This window comes from Alligator mississippiensis, chromosome 5 (assembly GCF_030867095.1).
Source record: "Alligator mississippiensis isolate rAllMis1 chromosome 5, rAllMis1, whole genome shotgun sequence".
Taxonomy (NCBI): Eukaryota; Metazoa; Chordata; order Crocodylia; family Alligatoridae; genus Alligator; species Alligator mississippiensis.
In genome coordinates this window covers 91,220,568-91,242,465 of record NC_081828.1, presented here as the reverse complement: position 1 = coordinate 91,242,465, position 21,898 = coordinate 91,220,568, and positions in this window count along the sequence as shown.

Here is a 21,898-nt window from a genome sequence, read left to right as displayed (position 1 = left end):
AACTTCATTGTCCAAAAAATGGAAGATACTGGGTGAAGAAGCAGACCTTCCTTCTTTAGAACAGGCAGCAGAAGCCAGTTAGAATTTTATATAATTATTCCTATCTAGCTTGTAATAGTGATTTTCAGCTTTTCCACTGCTGGGAGCCCTTTTTCTGCTTAATCAGAATTTAGGTGGGATTTGACTAACTATAAAAGGTAAGAAGCCATGCCTGCTTGACAACAGTTCACACCCCTGAAGGGCAACAACTTTTTGAGAAAACATAATTTCTCCATCCTTCAGGGTGGGTGTATTTCCCCCCCTTCTTGCTGTTTGTTGGTAGGGGACTGTATGAAATATGTGGAAAGTCCAGTCATTTCATAACTATATTTTAATTCCTGTATTTGTAATATGTATAAATTATGTCCCAAATTGCCTGTTCCCGTAGAAAGAACACTCACTATCTGAGATGCCAATCTACCTGTATATAGTTTGCACAGAAAAATAATTTATATTGAACAAAATTATGCAGTCCTTATTCAATTGGCTTAGAAATAGATGGGTTTTTACCTTCTCCACAGTAAGGCTGTGAACATTTGAAGTGTCAAGCATGTGAAATATTACCAAAAACCTTAAACATTATTTTTTTTTCCGGTCTTGAAAAATATATAATAAACAAACCTTTAATTTTCCCCCAGTGTTACTTGTGTACAAATACAAACAAACATTTTCATTTCCAAGCCATAAAAATAATACTATATTAATGAAGAATGGTAGAGAAATTTACAAAGATATGTACAAATTCTCATCAAATGCATTGCAAATGTATTTCGTCTTGTTTCATTGTTTTAGAAAGTAGCTAGCTGTTTCACAATTTCTCTCCATATTACAGCAATAAATTGTAATGACTGTTATTAGTATTATTTTAGGTCAGCGCTGTACACTCTCTAAGATAATTTGGGTCATAATTCCTCTTTGTTGCATAATTATTCACAAGTTTAGCTGCTTCTTTGCTTTGTTAAAATGTAATTCACATTTTTGTGGCCATTCACTTAAGAAGCAAGATGAAAAAAGTGGCCTTGGGGGCTCAAAGTAAATCTTGAATTCTTAATTTGATGTTTCATCTTTTCTTATCTCTTAGTTGTGAATTTAACTGCTTTGTTTAATAAGGTAGAATGTTCTATTTATAGGGAACATAATTATTGAGCTTTTGCCAGAGTAGATCCATTCAAATATAGAATACTGAAAATTGTGAATAAAACATCAATCTTTTTTGTTATATATCAGTTTAGTGCTTTGCATCCAAGAGGCCCTTACATTATTTGCTAAAACCACTGACCAAGGCTATGGAAAAGATTAAAATATTATTTTGGCATTAAATCATATTGTTTTGCTGTAGGTACTGAACCAATCTAACTATTTTGTTTGTCTACTCATGCCCAGTATATCTATACCTGTTTCATTCCACTTTATCTTTGCTTATACCAGTGTAAAAATTATCAGAAAAATTGTTGTATTCATTTCGCTGAAGAGTGTTCCTGAATAGTAAGTTATCCTCCATTTTTAAAATTACTGTCTATAACATTATGTTTGTCCATAGCCTCTAAGAGAATTCTGATAATGTGCTTGTTTTCTTGAGTTGGCAGTGGCTTCTTTACTATCGTTATTTTGTAATTGTAAAGATGTTATAAAGCCAGGAAAGTCATTTATAATTGGAGATGACATGTCTGAACTTCAAGGAAGAGTTGCAAGGCTGTATAGAACAAGGCTCAGAGAAAAAGTATATCTTGGAGAGAGAAGGTGATTAAACCAATAAATAAATAAAACAGTAATAATGATAACAAAGAAACATGGTTCTATATGTTGTCCATCAATGGTCAAAAATAGAAATACGTGTATTTCAGCCATTCATTTGTGGTTTTCTAATGTGTGGTTAAGGAAGATAGATCAAAGTTTCCAAACAAATATTAAAAAGGACCACAGTTTCTCACATACGGTGCAATCCCTAGTGAAACACCTTGTTTTTGGAAGGCTGAATATAGAAATATAGAAAAAAATATAGAAAATATAGAAAAAAAGCTAGCATTTTATTAATGGAGAACTTGTGCAGCAGCCCATTTTCTCTGGGCAACAAGCGAAGAGGGGCAGAGTTGAATGTTAACCCTTTCACAGCTGCTAATAAATTGACAGCAGTTTTTAGGTGATCAGCCAAAAGCTACTGGCAATTCATTAATAGCTGTGAAAGGGTTGGCACTGGATTTCACCCTTGCTTTCTTCAGATCCCAGAAGAAAGCAGCAGCCATTTTGCATCACAGCCTCTCCATGTTTCCATTACGGCAAAGAAAATCAGTTTCCTTGCTTAAGACATACACCCCAATTTTTGGAGGGTTGATTTTTTTGGGGGAAAAAGGTGGGTGTGATATGGGATTAAATGTGGTAATATGAGAATATTATCACCTTTGTTATGCTGTATTAAGGTATCCATCTTGAACAAAACAGCAAAAGGAGCCACTTTGGATTTAAACAACTTGGGGGCTAATGGGACCTGATAAAGTGAGAATGATTCTATGTTGGCATTTCAGTTTGGGAACATTTCTTTTTTTTGTTCTTTTGTGTTATAGAAGGTAATTTGCTGAGGTTCATCTTGGCCCAGTTTCCGGATCATTGGATCAGCATTACCATTTGTATCCATACAAATATATTTTTGTATTTGGAAGAGGCAGGATTTGTGTGTCTGATGGATCAAATCCATAGTTGGAACATTTAGGTAACTTTTGGATATAGGCACATATAGCAGGGCACTAAGACATGCCTACTCCTTAAGGCTGAAGAAGCCTGGCCAGGGAAATCTGCAGGCCAAACATAGCTCCCCAGCTGCAGGTTGCCACGGTAACAGCCGAAAGGAGTAACTGGCCACACCTGCCGAAATCACCTGACTGGCTGGAGGAAAAGTTCTGGGATATATAAGCCCAGGCTATAGCTAGCAGACACATACTTTTTCTCTGGCAACTGACAGATTCATAGATTCATAGATGTTAGGGTCGGAAGGGACCCCAATAGATCATCGAGTCCGACCCCCTGCATAAGCAGGAAAGAGTGCTGGGTCTAGATGACCCCAGCTAGATACTCATCTAACCTCCTCTTGAAGACCCCCACGGTAGGGGAGAGCACCACCTCCCTTGGGAGCCCGTTCCAGACCTTGGCCACTCGAACTGTGAAGAAGTTCTTCCTAATGTCCAATCTAAATCTGCTCTCTGCTAGCTTGTGGCCATTATTTCTTGTAACCCCCGGGGGCGCCTTGGTGAATAAATACTCATCAATTCCCTTCTGTGCCCCCGTGATGAACTTATAGGCAGCCACAAGGTCGCCTCTCAACCTTCTCTTGTGGAGGCTGAAAAGGTCCAGTTTTTCTAGTCTCTCCTCGTAGGGCTTGGTCTGCAGGCCCTTAACCATATGAGTGGCCCTTCTCTGGACCCTCTCCAGGTTATCTGCATCCTTCTTGAAGTGTGGCACCCAGAATTGCACGCAGTCCTCCAACTGCGGTCTGACCACCGCCCGATAGAGGGGAAGTATCACCTCCTTGGACCTATTCGACATGCATCTGTTGATGCACGATAAAGTGCCATTGGCTTTTCTGATGGCTTCATCACACTGCCGACTCATATTCATCTTGGAGTCCACTCCAAGATCCCTTTCCACCTCTGTGCCACCCAGCAGGTCATTTCCTAGGCTGTAGGTGTGCTGGACATTTTTCTTCCCTAGGTGCAGCACTTTGCATTTCTCCTTGTTGAACTGCATCCTGTTGTTTTCTGCCCACTTGTCCAGCCTGTCCAGGTCTGCCTGCAGCTGTTCCCTGCCCTCCGGCGTGTCCACATCTCCCCATAGCTTTGTGTCATCTGCAAACTTGGACAGAGTACATTTCACTCCCTCGTCCAAGTCACTGATGAAGACATTAAAGATTATCGGTCCAAGGACCGAGCCCTGCGGGACCCCACTGCCCACACCCTTCCAGGTCAAAACTGACCCATCTACCACGACTCTCTGAGTGCGACCCTCCAGCCAATTCACCACCCACCGGACTGTGTAGTCATCCAAGTCACAGCCTCTTAACTTGTTCACCAGTATGGGGTGGGATACTGTATCGAAGGCCTTCCTGAAGTCTAAGACAGGGAAGGAGCTCCTGCCTGCTGAAGCTATTTGAGACCTGGTGCTTCCTGTCTAGCTCTCCCAGTAGTGCCTTCTCTACTACCTAGGTGCTACATGACTACAGGGAGTCTCCCAGGTACCTAGAACAGGGGCATGTTACTCTGAGTGGAAGTCTGTCCCTTAAAGAGGCATAGCACTGTTGTTCTTGCTAGTATTTAAGTTATAGCCTGGGGCTTGTGTTTGTGTTCATGTTTACCCTGAAGGATCGGGATAAGGCTAGAAGGGGATGTTTGGAGGCCTCATTTGAGCCTGGAGAAAGAGGGCTTATGATTTGCCCAGTGTCAGGTACAGTGAACCCATACTGCCAGAGGGCTGCAGCCAGACGGGTGCACAGAGCCCATAGCACCAGAAGTGTGCAGCTGAGGGGGTGCAGAACCAGGTTTCCAGGAGAGAGATACTGAACCAGGCATCCAAGAGAAAGTCACAGAAAACCAGTCACCAGAGAACTTAGTGCCTGCATGTTGCAGAGAGACAGACGTTACAGAGTGAGAGGGTTCAACGCCAGGGGTGTATAGAGTTGATGATGGTAGTAACACCTGCGAGGTATGGGACATGTGTGGGGAGGTTGGACTGTGTATGCAACGTCTGGTCTGGTATAGCTGGTTGCATGAAGGGCAGCCTCCCGCTTAATGAACAACTTAATTATTTACTAACAAGGTGTGGCAGTCGAGATAGGTGGGGAGACTGTCCAAGACAGGTGGGTAGGCTGATACAGAGGTCAGCTTCAGAATAATCCCTTGTCACAGCATCTTTCTTTAGGTCTAATAAGGAAAAAGCAGGCACTGTTCAAGCTTGTTGGAGCAGTGGTCTGTATAAAACTCCATATGTAAATAAAAACAGTTTGCTGGTCTGTGAAATAAGGCAAATCAGATATTAACAGTACTAGCTAGCAGGAAAGAAAAATGAAGAAGAAATGCTAGATGGTAAGTGGAAGAGCAAGAGCATTTAAGAGGGAAGAGAGTCATTAACACCTGTGGAGAGATTAGCAGGGATCAGGTTGATTATAAGGAGCCATTAAGTCAGTGTCTGCATTTTAGTCCTTGGTTTTTAGTGTTTAGCAAGCTTATGATTTTTGTTCCCAGGTTTGTCTTTTTCAGGTGTTTTGCAAATTTCCCTTAAGCATGAGGATTGTAAGGTCAGAGAGGGATTGGTTGTTCTGTGAGAAGTGTTTTCCTGCCTATTCCTGTGTGTTTAGTCACACCGTATCTATTTTTTAGCTGTTACTATTAATAGTTTGAGTAAGTGTTGTGTTGTTTTGAAAGATGTGGATTTCATCCAACTTTAACTCAGATGCCAGAGACCTTGATCCTCTGTGGAGGTCCATAATCATGGAACTGATTGCAGATCTGAAATCTTACTCCATACTTGCAGGAAAATTAGAAGGAAAATTCATTTGCATGTCTGAATGTTCCCTGGTTTATAGAAATCTATGCTTGTAGTCTTGTGTTTGATGAAAAATTTATGTCATAGAAGATTGTTTTCATTTTGCAAGACTTTTTTAATAATCTGTCCAGGTCAACAGAAAATAAAAAAGTTTTCAAGATCATACCCTTCATTAAAGGAGGTTGGGAAGCTTCCAGAATCTGATGACAAACAAAATCTCCTTTATTATAGATAAAACCAATTTTGAATCATAACTGAAGATCCCTGTGTTTTAGAAAGGGGGAAAAAAACCTAAAACTATAAAGCAGCAGGAAATTTTATTCTTTAAAACCTAGAATAGTGACTAGGGAAGCTCACAATTCTTGTTTCATTACAAGGAGGGTACAAAAGAGATACAAAAAGGACATTTAACACTGGGTGTGTTCCACTTGCTTGTTTATAAGATCTAGGAGGTCACTGTCCCCTGCCCAGTGAGGGTGAATTTCATGAAAGCAGAAATGTATCAATAAATTGCATCTCAAGATCCCTTGGAAAAGTTAAGTTAAAAATAGCATCAATTAGAGTGAGGAAACTGCAAAGCCCAGTAAGAGATTAAAAAATAAAAAGTGACGTCATCTTGTGATTGCAGAAGATTTTTTTTTCTTTGTTCTTTATCTCCTCAGAGTAGAAGGGAACCTGGGGGAAAGTGGGATGGAGAGAATTGTTACAAGCAACACTAGACTGTAGCAGGAAGTCAGAGGGCAGGGGCACCATGGCAGGGATGGCCAATAAACTTCAAAAAGTGCTTTTGCCTTAGGCAGCAAAGTTTCAGGTGGGAAAGACAGTGCTCTCCCTAGATATCCTTCTTTTTAATAACTTGAGCTCTGCAGGCTACCCAGTTATACAAACAGATTTGTTTCCATCCACAGAAGCTATTTTGCCTCTAAGTTTTACATGTGCCCATTCACCTTGAAGCTACTGAGCAGCAATAAACTGTTTACCTAGTTTGTTGATTCTGGTAAAAGAGCCCCCTAATGTGTTCTCTCCTTCTGTAGCAGAAAGCCCCCTTTTCCCTCTTGCCTGCATTTGCTCTCCCCTCTTTGGATATGTTTCTCTTTTTCTACCTTTTCTTCCTTTCTCTCTCTTTCACTTTAAGATAAGGAATTGTGTTTTAAAATTTGTGTGTGTGCATTTTGTATCTCCCCTTGTATTTTGGTATTTTTATCTATTTGTGTGCCATGGCATTTGTACCTTATATTTTATACTCCTCACCTTTCAACTTTCAACTAAATGTGTTTTAGTTTCATAAGTAAGTTATACATTGTAACAATGTTAACAAGGGCAGGAATCAAACTGCCCTTCCCTGTATCAGGCTGGCCCCTGAAAGAGCGAGTGAATCAGTGATTGAATGTGTAACACTGTAGCAGCAGACAGCAATTAACACCTGGGAAACTGCGGATCAACCAACAGAAGAATTCAATAGAAGACAATGTAACAATCGGGAAATCTCTAAACCTCACTGATCAACGGCTAGAAGCCCTGGCCTGAGGTAATCAATGCCGGGGACCAACTTTTGGGCTGAATATCTCCAGATCACTCCCAGAGCCCTATTCAAAATTCATCAACGGACTCCCAAACCTGCATGTACATGCGGACGACCCCTGGGGCTGACAGATGCCGTCCAGTAGCCACTGAGGGGGGGAAGTCCCACGAGGGTCAATGACCCCTGGATTGGGCAAACCTGAAATCTGGGGAGTCACCAAAGTCTGCCAAGGACAGATAAAAGGCAGTGAAAAGTGACCCTCAGTGGCGCCCTGTTGATCTCCAACTCGACCAGACCTGTCCAGCCAGAAGGACCAGCCAGCGACCCCCTTCTGGAGGATAACACCACGCTGAAAGAAGCCTCGACTGGCCATCGATGGCAGACTCCAGCGCTTGTAGGATAGGTATACCTGACTCTGTAGCTTGCTACTGTGTGTGTGTATGTGTGTGCATGTGTGTGTGTGTGTGGGGACCAGCCCCAAGGTTTATGATTTAACTCATTACAGTGTTTCAATCTGCCTAATAAACTAGAATTTTAAGGATCCCGAGTTGGACATTTGTAGCCAACACTTCCCTTCAACTCAAGTCGGTATTCAGTCACAATTAAACCAAAAGGGAAGTTTATAGCTGAAAGCAAAAATAAAGACACTATGCTTGGTGAGTCTGGTGATAACTGTCAATCTTGTAACAGGGCTTTCTTCTGTGAAAAAGGGAAGAAAATTGAGATTCACTTTGGCAGGGAGAGAGATGTAACTGCAGGTTTAATACTAGGCATGATTTGTCAGAAGATTGCATGCTAATCTCATACTCTGTTTGGCTATGATATGATCACAAGTAATAGGTCAAGCAATTATTCACCAGATATGTACAGCTGGGTGACATTATTTTTGCAATGCTTAAGTGGAGTCCTGGCCATTTACAGCTCCTCAATTTGTGCAGGAAGGAATGACTTCCTCACAGTAATTCAGTGGATATACAAGAGAGACATCCTGTGTGTAGGTGGGGACCTGGGCAAATCCAGGATTTCCTGAAGGAGGGGTGCAGCACACAGACACTCAGACCATAGAGAGGATGGGGGTGAGGTTCCCTTTTGACAAGTGAAATTGATGTTTGCAAACTCTCATTTGCATTCAAATGGTATGTTTTCTTATGGAGACCTGATTCATTTTGTGGAACCTTTGACATTCTTTTCTGGAAAATAGTGTTTCTCAAGTATACAGACCTCAGATTTCAGCAGAGATCAAAAGTGAGTTACCTGCACATATTTTGACCTTCACTTTCCTCATGTTTTTTAATTTGATGGTCTGCTAGCATTCTGAAGTTGATCAATCTCTTCACTACAATATAACTGTCTTGAAAAGCTACTTGTAGTTAAAGAAATGTCAATATAATTAAAATGTCTACATGTTTGTCAGTTCATTACTACAAGCTGATATTGCATAAAAACTTTATTTTGCGTTATGGCTGGATTAGTGAACATATTGAGCAATATATATATTCATAATGAATGATGTATTAATGCTTTTTAAATCTGTGGATGTTTTCTCACTATTGTGCTTTTGCATAATGGATAAATTCCCAGCCTTATAAATATCTACTTTGTGACTTGCTAGAATGGTTATAAGAGAGAATGTGTAAAATTAGAAAGGCATGCATTTATCTATGGACATTAACATATGATTTGCAAAATTTAAAATTAGGTTCCCATCCATTCTTTTTTTCCCCTGTTTTTAAAAAGGAAAAAATGGGACAGCAAAATCCATATATAAATTGAAATGGTAGAAAAGTGATCTAAATTTATCAATACTTTTGATAAGATTCTCAGAGGCCTGTGTGAGACTTGCAGTAGCTATATATTATTTTGGAAGGTTTTAGTATTCTCTCTAAGAAATATGAAGTGGATGCAATAACCCAACTAAGAAGCCCAGTTGAATCTGGAATATTTTTTTATTGATTTATTTTTAGGATTGTAAGGTAAATATTTTATTTATGATATAAAATAACTTAATGAACCTAATTCTGGCACCTATTTTAATTCAACAATTTATAGATTATTTTGCATTAAAATTTGATCTGCTTTAAATCACAAATTCTTCCTTTACTGATGTCATAGGCATGCTAGGCCTATAAAAATATCAGTAACAGCTTTTCCTCCTTCACTGTTTTTCCAAATGATAAAACAAAAGCCTATAATTTTTAACTTCAACCCATCTGCAGGCCTGGTGTAAATATCAATTTTGCAATATGATCTTCAGCTGTTAGGTTTTGCTTCAGTGTACCTTTCAATTCCCCTCTATTGTATTTCAAAAAAGTTTGAAAGTTGCATAATGTTCCTATAGTCCCCTTTTGTCCAATTAACTACACTAAGAAATGTCAAATGTTATATTACTACAAATGGCTGAATATGGCTGGATGTACAGGACTTCAAAAATTAAACATCATTATATCTAACTGAAAATGTAGAAAATTATATTTGAAAGCTAATTTAGTGCCAGGAGCAAAAAAAGGAATTTTACACAGGGAAAAAAAAGAAGCATTTAAAATCTTCACAGGGTACGTCTACATGAAATGCTACGTTGCTATAGTGATGTAGTGTCGGTGGGCACGAACCATGATGCTGACACTACTGCACAAAGTAGCAACAAGCTACTGTGCAGCAGCTGATTGCTGCTGCACAGTAGTGTCAGAAATGACCCATGTGGCAGTGGGACTGCTCAGTAACAACTGCACAGTCCAGCATACATGTAGATGTGCCCACAGTCAGTTACAGTTTTCAGTTTACATATTAAATGGAACACTTAAATGCAGGTGATAAAACACTGTCTAAAGACAATCACAGACATCAAAAAGCCTAGTCTTCAAATACAAGGGGAAGCAATTGTAAAGCAAAACAAAAGTTTTTGTTCCAAAAGAAATATTTGCAATAAGCAAATCTTCCAACAAGGCATGTTCCACCTAAATATAAAAACATTTTAATACAATTGCTACATATGGGGTGGTCCAACATGGTATTAGCCTGTATATGGTATCAGCCTGGTTCAAGACTGTGTATTAGCCTGTGCTTTATGTAATGAAGGGACTCCATGGTATGCATCTTCTGTTAATTAAAATAAATGACAGCATTAAATCCATTAAATGTGAGGAGCAACTATTTCTCCCCTCTGTAATGAGGTCTAGCACTTGCTCTTCTTTGTTTTGTAATAATATGAATTCTGCATCTACAAATAGTTTAAGGCAACAATTGAAATATTTGTCCAGCCTAATTAGGCACAGTCTTGGACCAGGCTGGATTATAGCTGATCTGAGTATCAATTAATAATCATGCCATCCCATTTTCTGTAAAGAGAGCCTTAAAAACCTTTACTTCAAATAAATTAGACTTTTCCTACTGTTCAGACAAATGAGCAGAACAGCAATACTTCTTGTTCAGTCAAATCAATCCATTTTGCATTTGTGAAGGGGAATAATTTACTAGAACATGCTACTTCTGAATTCAGCATTAGTAAAATTCATAGGAATTTTACTTAGAGGAAAGGAAAGGAGTATGTCTAACTGAATCAAAAGACAAGTTACAGCATCTGTTTACATACACATCTTTTAATGCAGAGGCATATAAATCTGTGATAATTTATATCTAATGTTACATTTGGGAGATACCCACATTTAATAGAATTATAAGGAATAGTTAATAAAATAATAATTATTTGATAAATTATAACAAATTTGCCCCTGCCTTTGCTGTATGATACAAGGTAATGATTTACATTTGCATAATGCTTGAAAAATATGAATAAGCTTACCTTTTTATTTTCTAGTTATTTATATTAAAGGTTCAAATAATTAATGGAGTTTTGAAGAATTTTCTGCTTTTTGACAACCCAAATTATCAGAGGATGACACCTCTGTCTATGAGAGAATGGAATGTTGTTCTATAACTTCTCTTCTGCTTTTACACTCCATACTGTTTCCTTTTACACCATATCTTATTGCTCACACACATATGTATTGCTCACTGTTTTTGGTTTACATAACTATTTTCATAGAATATTAAAATGCAAGTTATAAATGTACTACACCCTGTCAATAGTAAACCTAGAAGTCATTTAGTTAAAAAGACAAATAGCTACAATACTGTCTTCTCAAAATATGGGATGCATCCTCTTGTCTATGACAGTCTGCTAAAGAATGGCCTTTATTTCAAGGAAGCAAACTTCATAAAGTATTCATGCTTTAGAACAAAGATCTGTTTGTGTCCTCATTCTTCATATTTTAAAAGGGAACATTTATGGTTGGAAAATGTTTTTACAGGGAATATTTGTTACTTTAAATTCATGTTTCCACTTAAAGGTGGAAACCTTTTTGTTGCTCAAATGACTAAAGCTTCTTCTAAGATGTATATTTGTAAATATTTTATATCTAAATGCAAACTTTCAAATAACAACTTCCTGATGCCACTTTCATGTGAATACTGAGGTGTTTTGTTTACAAATGGAACAAGACTTGATCTTTAACTTGTTAATAATAAAAGAAGCTATTTGCACACACACTGAAATTAATTGGGGAACTAGTTTCCTGGCAATGCTTCTGGAACTCCCTACTAAACTTAGGATAAAAAGACCACCTTTCCAAACAGTAAGACAAAGCAATTCTTTTTGATGACCATTAAGTGTAGTGATTCTCTTTAACAATCTTTTTATTTAAAAAAAAACAACTATTTACAAAGTTGAAAGATTTTTATGTAGGAAACTGGAGTGTTTGGACTCACTTGATTCAGAATTCAGCCCTGATTAAACCAAAGGAATATCTCAGACAAGGAATGGAATAAAGTTTAACATTCTTTTAAAGATGTCCTGGGAATTTCCTGGCACAAAAGTAAAAGCAATTGCAACTCTGGACTGTGTACTTGCGAGCTGAAGACATTACAGTGATTATCTCTGAAGGGGTTGAGTGAATGAAAGGTAACAGCCACTGAGGCCCCCCCTCTGCATTTTACAGGTATCATACAATTAGCTGGTTAACTGTGCAAGTGGGACCAGGTACACATGCAAAGTAGCTATCATTCCATAAACATCTCCAACTGTCTATAAAGTTAGACCTAAAAAAGGTGCACTAAATTTACAGCTGGTTGCTATCGAGCTTTAATTTGTACATGTTGCAGGGTCTACCCTGTGGCTGGAAGCCTCATCAGGTGACAGGGCTCCATCAGCAGGCCTGCACCATGCCAGCTGGGGATGAGAGTCCCACAGCTGAGGAGACTCTCAGACCCAGCAGCTGATGACTCTGGGTCCTGGCAGCACCTCAAGCCTGGGGGATCACAACTGCCATGATCCCCAAGCCCTGGGGTTTTCATGCACCCCTGAGGCTGAGGGATTGCAGCAGCTGCAATCAGGTTTGGGCTCCCTCTGTACTGGTAATAAGGTGTGATGCGATATAATGTGTAATCATGCCTCCTGTCATGCATATGTGGCAAGGCAGGAGGCTTGACGGTGTGGAATGCACATTAGAACTCATCATATCTTTACCTGCACATGTAGAGGTGGGGTCTGATATCTGAACCTAGCCAAATGCCTGATTCAACCAAATGCCTTTTCCATTTATTCTTATTACACCTACTACTGTCCTCCCTCAGCTATATTCTCACCCCAGTCTCTTCATCTTATTTCTACACACAGAGAGCAACAAAACAGCACAGACAGCCCTGAAGCATCAGAATGATGTCCAACGTAGGTCCTGTGATATATAAACACAGCAAAGCCTTCACCATCATTGCTGAGACAAACTTTTCCAATGCAGTACCAAAATATTAGATTTAGAATTTTCTTCTAAATGATTATTAATGGGATAATGAAGCATGGTATGAGTTAAATACCTTAGATTGTTTAGGTCAGTGATTTTCAACCTTTTTTATTTTTGGGCCCCTAAAAATTGGAGGCGCAAACCCCTTTGGAAATTTTAAATGGAGGTATGGACCCCTTTGAATGGTGAGTGTGTACATTCACATACTTTTGATTGATCATAGTAATCTTTTGTGGACCCCTTAGACAGTCTGCAGACCCCCAGAGGTCCGTGGACCACAGGTTGAAAACCACTGGTTTTGGCTATGTATTTCTGGAGAAGAAATAGGAGCTAACCTGGAGACATAGCATTTGGTTAGAACTCAAGATTCTGAGCATTCACTAATTTGCCTTTTTTAAGACCCAGGATTTGAATGGCTTCTTTTAAGCAACTAAATAAAGAACTTTATTTTGCTTTCATAGAACTTTACTTGAGATGATTTACCTCTGCCAATTCACAAAATCTTTGTGAATTCACCAAAACTTAAGCAGACAAGGTTCTTTAGGTAAATGTGATAGCTTTTATTACAGGGGTATAGGTTGTAGTTGTGTTGATCTAATGGCATAGGCAGACAAGGTTTGTTGGGTACATGTGATATCTTTTATTAAATCAACTCATAGTTGGGAACATTTCTTTTTTTGCAAGCTTTCAGGTACAAATACCCTTCATCAGGCTGAGGAAGCATCTGCAGTTGGTGTGTGCTCTTCCTGGGTGGAATGAATAGTAAAGAAGCCAGAGGCTGGTATGCATGCAAGAGCAAGCCAGTGAAGATGTAAACTGAGGAGTCAGTGGGTGAAAGACAGGTGTGGGGGTGGGAAGGAGAATGAATGTAGCTAGTAAATAGTGGAGAGGTACCTGGGGAGTTGGATGTTAGGCAGGTTATACTGTGTCATAAATCCAATGTCTACATTTAATTCATGATAATTTTTTTTTAGAATCCAGTAGGCTGATGAAGTGAAGTTTGTAGGTTCATCTATAAAAGGTATTTTGTAAATTCCCTTTTAGGATTAGAACTGAGAGATTAGAGACAGTGTATGGGTTTGGGGGGGGGGTTGTTTGTTTTTTTTTGGGGGGGGGTGAGAAATGTGCCCCTACAGGTCATTGGGTATTCTTGTCTTTTATATATTTCCAGTGTGTGTTCATTCTGGTGTGCAGTTGTTGTTTGGTCTCTCCTACAGATTTTCCATTAGGGCATTTGGTGCATTGGATGAGATATATTATATTTATGGAGGTTCAGGTGTAAGATCCAGGAATGCTGATGGTTCTGTTGTGGGGTGTAGTAATTGTGGGGTGGTAGAGATGTGTTGGCAGGTTTTTACATTTCTTGTCATGATATGGGCTGGATCCATTTAATGTGTTTTGGGCCATTTGCCTCTGATAATGAGGTTAGAGAGGTTCAGTGCTTGTTTGAAGGCTAGGATGGGTGGTTCTGGGGAGATCTCTTTAAGAATTGGGTCTTCTAGTATGGGTTGCAATTGTTTAAGGATTTTCCATATAGGTTCCAGGGAGGGATGATATGTCATAACCAGTGGTGTGCAATTCATGGGGGTTTTCCTTCTGTATCTTTTTCCTTCTATCTATTATTAGACCAACTAAATAGTTAATACTTATAGCTATTTAGTTGGTCTAATAAAAGGTGGGAGTGATAGCCTTAGAATAGCAGTAAGAGAATTCACAAAATTTTGCTCAACATTTTTTGTTTTCTAAACTAGACATTCTAGTAATTTTTGGACAAGATGACTTGGTGCTCAACAACTTATTGAAATATTAGTCTATATATGTGTCCCTAATTATAGATCTATAAAACTAGTTGATTCTGTATAGTTGGTGAGTTTTTTTGGTGCTAATTTTAGAAGGATATAGAAGTGACTTAATTTTACTCTTTCCTTTTTAATCTGTTGGGTAAGGTATTAAAGACATGAATAATGCTTTCATTATACTTCAAATAAATAAATATTGTAATAAATTTTATTTATATACTATCATTCCCAACCAGGGTTCAAGGTGGGTTACAGAAAAAATTTAGAAACAGGGGAGCAATAAGAGAACCAAAACAACTTAAGGGACCTGGAGCATCAAGATGAAACAGAGACCACCTAAACAACCTCTCCTCATCCCAATTGTGTTTGGTAAATGCCTGCCCGAATAGGAAGTTCTTTCACTGCTTCCAAAAGATATCTAGGCTCAGGGTCTGATGAGGCTTAAGAGGACACAGAGCTGAGAAGAAGCTTTGGAGATGATGCATCCTTTTTTGATTGCTTTTCTTCTTTGAAAGGGACCAGGGGGACACAAATCTTCCATTTACTTTCACCAAGCAGTCTTGCCAGATTTACTGATAGTATGTGTAGGAGGTTTCTCTTGACCGAATCACAATAGGGCATAAGGGACCGCCTTGTGTCTTAGGTACATAGGGCCAGGACCATTTAGGACCAAGACTATTTAGGGATTTTTTGAGGGTAGATCATGCCTGACAAATCTTGCATCCTTCTATGACCAGGTAACTAGCCATCTGGATGAGGGACATGTGGTGGACGTGATTTGCTTAGACTTCAGTAAAGCCTTTGATTCTGTTTCCCACAGGATTCTCTCAAACAGGCATAAGGGCACTGGACTTGACCAGTCTACAGTGAGGTGGCTGGACAATTGGCTTAGAGGCTGCTTCCAGAGGGTGGCAATTGATGGGATGGCCTCATCCTGGAAGGCTGTCTCTAGTGATTTCCCCCAAGGATTGGTGCTTGAACCCGTGCTCTTTAATATATTCATAAATGACTTGGATGAGGAGGTGGAAAGCTCTATTAAGTTCATGGATGATAGCAAGCTGTGGGGAAACACGGGCACACTGGAGGATAGTATCAGGATCCAGGATCACCTTGCCAGGCTGGACTCATGGGCAACACGGAATCAAGTGAGGTTTAACAGGAATTAGTGCAAAGTCCTTCATTTGGGTAGGAAGAACCCTTACCACAACTACACGATGGGTGGTGATCCACTGGTTGGCACAATATCTGAGTGAGACCTGGGGGTTATGAATGACCAGAAGATGAATATGAGCCAGTATTGTGATGAGGTCACCAGGAAAGCAAATAGAACTCTGGCATGCATCAGCTGATGTATGGCCAATAGATCCTGGGAAGTGCTCCTCCCTCTCTATTCGGCACTCATGAAGCCTCAGCTGGAGTACTGTGTCCAGTTCTGGGAATTTCACTTCAAGAAGGACATAGATAAGCTCGAGAGGGTACAAAGAAGAGCCACCTGCATGGTCAAGGGCATGGAGAACAGGCCCTATGAGGAGAGACTTGGGGAATTGCACCTGTTCAGTTTGAGTAAGAGAAGGCTGAGAGGACTTGATAGCCACCTACAAGTACACAGGGGTGAACACTGAGATTTAGGTGAGCAACTCCTCAGGAAGGCATCTCAAGGAGGACAAAGACCAATGGACATAAGTTTGTAGAGGGTAAATTCAGGCTAGATATAAGGAAGAGCTTCTCTGTAAGGGTTGCCAGTATCTGGAACACACTCCCAGCAGAGGTGGTGCAGTGACCATCCTTGGAGGTGTTCAAGAGGAGGCTGGACAGGCACCTTGCTGAGCTTGTCTGAGCCCAATAGCTTCCTTTCCATGGACCAGACTTGATGATTTTACAGGTCTCTTCCAGTTCTACAATTCTGTGATTCTATGTTAAAACCAGCACAGTGAACTGTGCCAGAAAACTATTGGGACTCTAGAACATAGAAGTTAAGTGCTTTTTTTTGTGTGTGTTTAGTCTCCTGTGGTGTTCACCCATGCATCGGGTCCATAGGGCTTTTTCTGGTTTCACCGTTGCTTAAAGAAGAGGCAGGCTTGTTACTGGGTTACTTGGAAGTGGGGGGAATCTCCATTTTGATTGCCATCATGGAACTGGATGTCCAACCCTTTTACATGATCCCTGACTGTAATAGCTCTACCCATATGAAAACAAACCCTGCACCCCTCGCTGCCATGTTGGCTGCCACCTTGGTCCAAGAAGCCTCTGCCCCAAAGTCTCTGACCCCAGTACTTTTGCCCAACACCTCCCTCCGCTTTGCTACCATGTTTGCCACCATGTTGGTGGCTATGTTGGTGCCAGAAGTCCCTGACCTATGATATGGTCTGTGAGCCTGCAAGTTTCACCCCTATGAGGCCAAAACCCACACCCTTGCCACCATGTTGGTGTCCATCTTGGCCATCATGTTGATCAGAAGCCCCTTCCCCATAACATGGCCCATGATCCCAGAAGTTCTGCTAACATGATTCCTCATCACCATGTTGGTGGCCATCTTGACTTCCATCTTGGTCCAAGAAGTGCCTTCTCTAGTCACATGGTCCATGATATCAGGAGGTCAACTCCTTGACTAGGAAACAGTGGCCCTCAGAAGGCCTGCTTTCTGGTCTCACAGCCTACCCAAAGGACTCCAGAATTCCTGCAGCCCATGGTCATGAGGCACAGGTACAACCTATCAGGTAGCAGGAGGTTATGACCACTCTAACAACTTCAATCAGTGTGGGTTTTATGGGTGTTGGACCTCCCCAAAAGCAGTGCTGAAACAAGCAGGGCAAGTATAAGGGTGAGGCATAGACTGGAAACCCCAGACATAGTGGTAGGGCCTCTCAAACATTATGGATGAGATTCAGGTGCTTGATGCAGATTCCTGGACTTCCAAAACAGGCCCTGTGACCTTGGCAGAGTCCCATCAGATGGTATCAGAGTCATCAGTGGGCAGCATGGGGGTGCAGGACAATCTGGCCTGAAGAGGCTTTGCTGAGGTAACTAATCTAAATGTTCTGGTAGGTGGCTTTCTACTGTAATAGAAGGGGTCTGTGCTAATTACAATCTCTTTGCAGGTGGAGGATACCTTTATAGAGAGCTTTCAAACTCTACACATTAGTAGACCTGTGAGATGTCTTGCATGAATTGGTCTTATTCATATCTGAAAGACAGGAGTTCAAGATAAGGCCTGAAGATTACACTTTCTCACCTGCATGGATTGCTGTCTTCATAGTTGTCAGACTGCTATAAATACTGTATTTCATTATGTGATTAATAAACTTCATTTTATCATGATTTGAATTTGGTTTCAGGCATTTGAATCCACCATACGTGAGTTAGTGATTGGCATTATGGTTACGAGCCATGTCTACGCTGGAAGCATTGTTAAAAAAATGTATTACACTCCCAGGGAAGCACTTTTGCAAATGGCCAAAAGGAAGAATAAGATTCTGAACAGAAACCAGGTGACTGGTTGGCTTTCAGTTCAAGACACTTGCACCCTATACAAACCAGTGAGGAGGCACTTTAAAAGAAAAAAAGACTGTTGTTTCATCTGTGGATGTGCAATAGCATGCAGATTTAGTGGACATGCAACAGTTCTCCAACCACAATGGTGGATTTAAGTGCATATAACACTGATAGATATATTATCAAAGCATGCCTGGGCTGTGGTCCTAAAAGATAAGTCAGCAGGTGAAATATTCCAGGTCTTTAAAACTCTTTTCATGGAGGGCCATGTACTTTGAAAATTACAAACTGACTAGGAGAAATAATTTTTATATAAGCCTTTAAGCAAACTGTTACAGCAGTATAATATCCACCATTTTGTTATGAATAATGAAGTCAAAGCAGCAATTGCAAAGAGGTTTAACATAATGTTAAAACTGAACATGTGGAGGTATTTTACAACCTGCAATACCTTTTGCTACCCTGATGTATTGCAAGAATTTATAAAGAGCTATAACCACAGCTTTCACAGAAAAAACACATGCCAATTCTGTTGATGTGAACTCCTCAAACTTTCCATGGGTGTCAACCAGCGTACGGAGACTGTTTTAAAATAAAATAAGCAACACCACTTTCTATAAAAGGAGATTTAAAAAAGTTTATGAGCAAGTGTTTACCAATGAAACTATCATAGTGGATGAAATCATTAGACAGGTACAGACCCCATATAATATTTAAACGATTATGAAGATGAACCTGTCATGGGTTCTTTTTACTATAACAAATTACAGAAAGTGAGCCACAGCCAGAACAGAGTTTACAGGATTTCTCCATTTTGCAAAAGGAAAGGGGAGAAAGAAGTAGTTAATTGTTCTGTTGGAATGATTGGGGTGGCTGGCCAAATTTAACAGCTGGGTTAAAATTTAACAGCCTCCCAACTCTGTAGCATTTAGGTGTAAAAGAAAATCATTACCTCTCCTGGAAAGAAAAGATGAGTAACAGCAGCTTTTATATCATTTTACCCATCAATGCCTGTCAGGATTTTCCCACAGAAATCTAGCTCAAACTTTACAATACAGCTGGTTAAACCTCTGGAACTCCTGGGGAGCTTGGAGATAGGATTAGCAGAAATACAATATCCTCAGAGCTGGAACTGCATCAGTGAAGACCCCCCTTTCAAAATCATTTTTGGGGGTACAAAATGGAATTATTTCCTGTGTCAGGGGTATTATTCATCTGTCACAGAATGCTGGATCATATGAACAATGTTATTGCCAGCCATCCTACCCCACCTGAGTTAGTTATGATCTATGATCATGTGAGTAGAAAAGTGAGACTTAAAGCCAGTGATAGCTCTTATGCATTTTCTACCAACAGTGAGCTAGGCAATATTGCGGGATTGCTGCAGGGGTCCTCTGTTAAAAAAAAAACCCAACCCTTCACTGCTGATATGACTGTAGGATCCAATTTTTTGTATCTCTACATGGACCTTGTAGAACATCAGCTTGTGTGGGAGTTTTCAGTACCGTTGTTACACTGCATTCTTTTCCATGGAAGAAACAAGTTTGTCACCATCACATAAGACAAGTCACATATGGCCTTATGAGCCAGTATCGCATCAAAACAATCAGGATTGAAATAAAGGTGGACCAGAACAGACGCATCTCATTTCACTTTGGCAAGGTGATTGTTAAGCTTCCCCTGCACCCCCGGAAGACTTTGGGAAGAAAGGAAAAGCACAGTGAAGGAAAGCATAATGGTAATTATAAAAAATTCTAAGAACTTTACCTTGTACAGAAATTATTACAAAGCCCAGGCAGGGCACGGTCAACCCAGCTATCTGGGGGTGCCCATAATTTGCAGAGATGGTGTGAGGTGTATATTCCACAGTCTCTTTAGAAAAGCCATCCCATTGTTGAAAAGGGGCCTGGAGATTATTAAATCCCACATAAAAACTGTGGCTCAAAACATAGCCAAAGATGTGGTTAGCCATGTCTTCCAAGCTATTCTGGTTAAAGTGGACAGCTCAGAGAAGCAGGAGGTTTCTGGCCTCATGTATATTTAAAGAAGGAGTTTTAAGAGAGAGACAGATGCATCATGCCCTTGTCATACAGGCCCATTGTAACCCCTTAAAAGAAAGAGGGTAAGATGATGGGTCGGACATACATGGAACACCTAGCAGCAGCAGACTGGGAGAAAGAGGGGGCACTCTTCTGGAGGAAAAAGAAATATATTTTAATTGCTATGATTTTTTTTCATTGTGGGTGCATCTGCACGAGATGCTTTACTGTGTGCAGCAGACTAATTTGCTGTGTAGTAAACCATTACCATCTCCACATGTGCAGCAATTAGAGTGCAGTAGACTAATTTACTGTGCTGGCAGATAGCCCCATCAGATTCAAGTGGCATCTGGCAGCACAGTAAATTACTTTGCTTAAAGGCACATGTAAATGATGTAGGTGATGTAGGAATTAATTTACTCAGGCTCAGATTGAGCCGGAGTATATTCAGTCACATTAATTGCACATGTAGATGTGACCTGTGGGTCTGTATGTACCAAATTTGTACCAAAGAATGTACCAAATCTGAACTAGATTTGTTTCAAGTAGCCCCCATTCAGACCAGCATTGAGAAAAACCTATACATTGAGATCCCCCTCCTATTGGCTATTACACAGTAAGCCTCCCTTGACTTTTTCATGGCTGGGCATGACATATATTATATGGATCTGAACAATACACTGCTGTACCTTTGTTGCAAGATTGGCAAAACCGATCTTGATGCCAGGACTACAATGGACTTGATAAAATAGTATTTGGTTTCTATTTTCAGTCAGCTGGATATCACTCTGGATGACCATCTCATAAGCCAGAGCAACAACTGTTACTGTTACTGGGTCTTCATTGAATCAGTGCTCAGCTACAGTGATGATGACACCCTTGCCACACAATTTTCTTCTGCTGGCCTATTTTACAAAGACACCCTTGACAACATAAAGTGGTTGAGCTGAATGGTGGCAATCATGGGCTAGAAGGTGGGGAAACTTGATGGCCCAGAGTGGAAAGACAGAGCTTCTAAGCCATCTTCACAGCAATTTGTATTTTCAAGAAAAACTTTTGTTGAATGGTGTGGACATGAAACTTAAACTGACTCACAGTAAAGATGCCTTCTGTTTGATGGGTGCCCTGGTGGCTGGACAGTTTAAACTACAAATGACATTCACCTCACTTTTTGTGAAGAAAGTGAAGGTAACCCCAGGCATCCAAGGGGACCATGCAGATGCCTTGCTTATGACCAGTGCTAAATACCGCATAGAACATGTGGGCATGAAAGTTCTTAGCATCCGTGCAGGGAGCTGAGTCAGTAAACAGGAGAATCTATTTTTGAGAGAGCTGTCCAAACTCACTGTTATTGGGTCTATGGATAATTATGCCTTTAGTAGGAACTATACCCTGTATATTGATGGAGAACAAATCACAGCAAAACCACTACAACCAGATTTTGAGAATGGTACCTGCATGAGAGAATACATGCATCTGGTGCAGATGGATGGTAAACATATGAAAGATTATTTATTCACTGTTAATCATGAGACGTTCACTCAGTGTACCCTTACCTGGAGGTAAGGGAGGGTACACTTTGCCTTTGACCTGTTTCCTGATGAGGCATGAGCTGACCATTATTCAATGATTAAAACCAGGAACTTGAGAGCAGAAATATGCTTTGCTGGGGCTTTATCCACT